Here is a 5523-nt window from a genome sequence, read left to right as displayed (position 1 = left end):
TAGAGATGGGGATTAACCATGTTGGTCTCGAACTCCTCACCTTTTGAGTTGCCTGCCTCAGCCTCCCAAAGTGCTGACATTACAGGTGTGAGCCATTGCGCCCGGCAAGTTTAAATTTTTTTTAACACTTTACATGGAAATAGGATTATCTGAGTCGGGCGTGGTGACTCATGCCTGTAATCCCACCACTTTGAGAGGCCGAGGTGGGTGAATCACTTGAGGTCAGGAGTTTGAGAACAGCCTGGCCAACATGGCAAAACCCCATCTCTACTAAAAATATAAAAATTATCCAGGCATGGTGGCGGGCGCCTGTAATCCCAGGTACTGGGGATGATAAGGCGGGAGAATTGCTTGAATTTAGGAGGCAGAGGTTGCAGTGAGCTGAGATGATGTCACTGCACCATTGCCTTGGTAACAAGAGCTAACCTACCTCTCAAAAAAAAAAAAAAGGATTTTTTGTTTTGTATGTTTTTCTGTGCTGGCTTATTTTGCTTAGCATACTTTTTGGGTTTATGAATGTTGTTGCAAATAACAAGACTTTCTTATTTTTAAGGGCTGTATAGCATTGCATTGTGTACATACACCACATTTTCCTTCTCCACCTATTGATGAAACCTTAGGTTAATTCCATATTGTAGTTATTGTGAGTAATCCACTTCCTTCCTTCTCTTTTTTTGTTTTTGCTTTGTTTTCTTTTGTTTGAGATGGAGTTTCGTTCTGTCACCCAAGCTGAAGTGCAGTGGCACTGCTCACTGCAGTGAGCTGAGATTGTCCACCTTGGGTGACAGAGTGAGACTCCATCTCAAAAAATAAATTAAGGCCGGGCACGGTGGCTCACCCCTGTTGTCCCAGCACTTTGGGAGGCCGAGGTGGTTGGATCACCTGAGGTCGGGAGTTTGAGACCAGCCTGACCAACATGAAGACACCTCGTCTCTACTAAAAATACAAAAAAATTTATCCAGGCATGGTGGCTCCTGCCTGTAATCCCAGTTACTAGGGAGGCTGAGGCCAGAGAAATGCTTGAACCTGGGAGGCAGAGGTTTTGGTGAGCTGAGATTGCTCCATTGTACTCCAGCTTGGGCAATAAGAGCAAAGCTATGTCTCAAAAAAAGAATAAATAAATAAATAACAAAAATAAATAAATAAATAAATAAAATTATATAAAGAAAAAAATAGAATGCCTGAGTGGTTTTTTAAAAAGCATACACTATGCTGCCTACAAGAGATTCATTTTAGCATTGAGTCAAATAGGCTGAATGTAACACAATGAAAAAAATGTATATTCCATGAAAATAGTAAACTCAATTGAGTAAGGTGGCCATAATTATATTATACATAATATGCTTTAAGTCAAGTAATACTGTGAGATCAAGACTAATATTATATTATGGTAAAGTGAGTTCATTTAGCAGGAATCTATAATTATAATATTTATCTATCTGCATGTATATGCATATATAACACCAGGACTTCAAAATATATAAAGCAATTCTTGACAAAGTAAAGCAAGACATACATAGCAACATAATAATTGTAGACATCAAAGCCCCATTTGCAATAATAAATGGAAAGTTTAGATAAAAATAAGAAACAGAAAACTTAGACAACATTATAGACTATGAATTATTTTGCATACAGTGAAACACTTGAGAGTGCATGATTTATAAAGAAAAAAGGTTTACTTGGCTCACAGCTTGGCAGACGGTATAAGAAGTGTGCGGCAGCATCTGCTTCTGGTGAGGATTTCAGGAAGCTTAAAATCATGCTGAAAGGTAAAGAGTAACTGGACATATTATATGGTAAGAGACAGAGCAAGTTTGAGGTGAAGGACTCAGGTTCTTTTCCTGAACCAGCTCTCCTTTGAATTAATAGAGTGTAAAGTTTTTGGTTACCAAGAGGACATACCAAGCCATTCATGAGAAATTTGCCCTCATTTGAAAACTGCTCTCTTTTGAATTAATAGAGTGTAAACTTTTTGGTTACCAAGAGGATGCACCAAGTCATTCATGAGAAATTTGCCTCCATGACCCAAACATGTTCAACTAGGTCCCAGAACCAACATTGAGGATTTATACTGCAGCATGAGGTTTGGACAACATGGACATCCAAACTGTATTTTAGACCAATTCAGCTTCACAGACACATACAAAACACTCCAATCAAAAACAAGAAAATACACAATGTTTTTATTAGCATCTGGTATATTCTGTCAGGACACATAGCAAGATTTATTAAATTTAAAAATACTGACTGGGTGGAGTGGCTCTTGCCTATAATCCTAACACTTTGAGAGACTGAGGTAAGAGGATCCATTGGGGCCAAAAGTTTGAAACCAGCCTGGGAAATATAGTGAGATCCTAACACTACAAACAAGCAAACAATTAGTCAGACATGGTAGTGCATGTCTGTAGTCCTAGCTACTCAGAAAACCGACATGAAAGGATCACTTGAGCCCAGGAGGCGGAGGCTACAGTGAGCCAAAATTATCCCACTGCACTCCCGCCTTGGTGATGTTAAGATCTTGTCTTAAAACAATAACAAATCAATTTAAAAGACTAAAATTATAAACTGTGTATTTTCTAACAAAAACTAAATGAAAGTAGGAATTAAAACCAAAAGTCAAACCGGCAAATTTAAAAATATGAGAATATAAAACACTCTTTAACATATTTTTCCTCGGGGTGAAAATATTTATTAAAGATGTCAATACAACCTACTGTCAAAAATTGATACAAAGTTGTTTGTCAGAAATTTTTATATATTTACAGAAACAGCATTGATTATTGATTAGATATATATTGTTATGGTTTAGGGTATGGGATAGTGTCCAATGTGGTATTATTAGTTTAATTTATAACTACTTGTAAAAATAGTGAACAAGTTCCAGAGATGAATACATAGTTCAAAGCGGGGACAAATACATAACTGCGCTTTCATTTTAACATCTCTCTGAGTTTGAGAAACAAAAGGATTTGCATTTTTTAGACAAAAGTTTTTCATTTCCCAAATCTCAAGACCTAAATTCAAAATTTGAGCTGCAGATTTAGGGCCTGAATGGTTGGAGTAGCAGCAGGTGTTACCTGCACATTTGTGAGCACTTTAAAGGAGGAAGGGGAAAGTGGAGCTTCACATGTCTCTGTGTCTACTGAATGCACATATGTTATTCTAATTGAGTTTCTGGGCTACATAGTTTCTGTATCAGTTTCAGGTCTGAAGATACAAGAGTCATTGAAAGAGGTAAAATGATTGATTGCTGCCCTCTGAAGTTTGTATAAATCTGATCTAGCCTCTGTAGAAGTGACTGTAGAGGACTATAGATAGCAAATAGACAGAGACAAAATTCTGCCTGCATATTTAGGGGACAACATGCACTTGACTGCACAAGTGTAGGTTGACTGGAAGCCTGAGAGGGAAAGTCCCCTCTACAGTAAATTTTGGCTGGCATATTATGTGTTTATATCATGTCTGGTAATTCTAGACTGTGTTTGGAAACAATAATTAAAAGAAAAATTTTCTCCAGCCCCAGAGAAACTCCACAATAACAGAAAGAAAATGGTTTTATTATACAATTGAACTTGAATGTGACATGCATCATAGTCAATCTGTTTAAGAGACCACAAATACAGAAAGATGGTCACCATAATTAGTCCAAAAGTAGAAGAATTTTCAGCACCATGTCATACATAGTTCATCCCAAATTCACCTGGAGATTGATGAGGCCATCTGTGTATGCTAATTGCTTATATTCAATGACAAATAAACTTTTCACAATGTCATAATAGGAGTTGGTTTAGCAGCTTGAAGCCAGGTGCCTGCTGAGGGTAGGCTCTCACTCTGCTACAAAAATGGTTGAATAGGGTTCTATATTTTCAGCTATTTACATTTTAGAGCAGTGGCTCTGTACTCCCTGGCACTGGGCTACAGCACTCCTGCTTGCTTTCTGCTAGTTGCTAGTGTCCTCTCTTGACCTCTACCATCTGCCACTGATGCACCACCCACAGCATAGCTCACAGTTTACGTGAACCCCATTTGCCACAGCAGCACTCTAGTGTCACATCAGAGTGAAGCCTGAGTTGCAGGAGCAGAGCCTGCAGGCCTCCTTGGTAGAATTACACCTTCACAACGATGGGAATGTGAGCAGTGTTTCGGCCACAGTTTCTACGTATAGTAGTGACATGGAAAAATACTGCTGAATTTCCAGCATGAGTCCTGATAGAGATAGCTCCAAAAGTTCTCACTGTGGTAGCCCACCTCATTCAGACATGATGGGATACTAATAGAGCTTCTGAAACAGACACCCAAAGCATTGGAGAGAAAAACGGATATTTATCTGAGCCAGATTATGCTGAGAGAAAACAGTTCAAAACATCTTAAGAAAAAGGTCAGATTAGACATAAAATAGATCAAGTCAGTCAAAAAATATTCCCTAAAAGCACTTTCTCTCTAGACACCCAAGGTGTACAGCTACTCTAAGCATGAGAAACATGAGCATTATGAAAAAAGGGGGCAGATTATCAGAGTAATTTTATAAAGTTTCCATCTCTGCTGCTCTCTCATCTCCTAGCCATTGAATGGAGTTCTATATTGAAATACATCTGACAACTTCCAACAACTCTTTTTGAAGAAATAGACTCTGACTGTGTTCATATAGTGGAATATATTAGAACTTGTAACATAGTTAATTGAATAGCTATTATGGTTTTTGGGTGGCCACATCACCTGTCTTTATTTTTCTTGTAACGCAGTATACCAATTTGGTGAAATAAAAGATACTAAAATTGTGTTTACTCATAATTATCCCTATTCAATAAATAAACATGTCACACTAATATCTACTCTAACAATTTGGTAGTAAATTTTCTTTGGATATTAGATATAAGTATCTAAGTATGCATAATTTTAATGAACTAGTCATAATGTATGTAGCATTTTCAAAAATTGCAAATATAGCCAGGTGCAGTGTTTCATGCCTGTAATCCCAGCAGTCTGCAAGGCTGAAGTGTGCAGATCACAAGGTCAGGGGTTTGAGACCAGCCTAGCCCATATGGTGAAACCCCATCTCTACTGAAAATACAAAAAAAAAATTTAGGCAGGCATGATGGAACATGCCTGTCATCCTAGCTACCTAGGAGGCTGAGGCAGAAGAATCACTTGAACCGAGGAGGCAGAGGTTGCAGTGAGATGAGATGGCACCCCTGTGCTCCAGCCTGGGCGAAAGAGTGAGATTCCATCTCAAAAAAAAAAAAAAAAGGCAACTATACTTTACTTAAAACATTTTATATTTCAGGCCGGGCGCGGTGGCTCAAGCCTGTAATCCCAGCACTTTGGGAGGCCGAGACGGGTGGATCACGAGGTCAGGAGATCGAGACCATCCTGGCTAACACGGTGAAACCCCGTCTCTACTGAGAAATACAAAAAACTAGCCGGGCGAGGTGGCGGGCGCCTGTAGTCCCAGCTACTCAGGAGGCTGAGGCCGGAGAATGGCGTGAACCCGGGAGGCGGAGCTTGCAGTGAGCTGAGATC

This window comes from Theropithecus gelada, chromosome 19 (assembly GCF_003255815.1).
Source record: "Theropithecus gelada isolate Dixy chromosome 19, Tgel_1.0, whole genome shotgun sequence".
Lineage (NCBI taxonomy): Eukaryota > Metazoa > Chordata > Mammalia > Primates > Cercopithecidae > Theropithecus > Theropithecus gelada.
The sequence above is the reverse complement of the archived record's forward strand: the minus strand, read 5'-3'. Positions refer to the sequence as shown.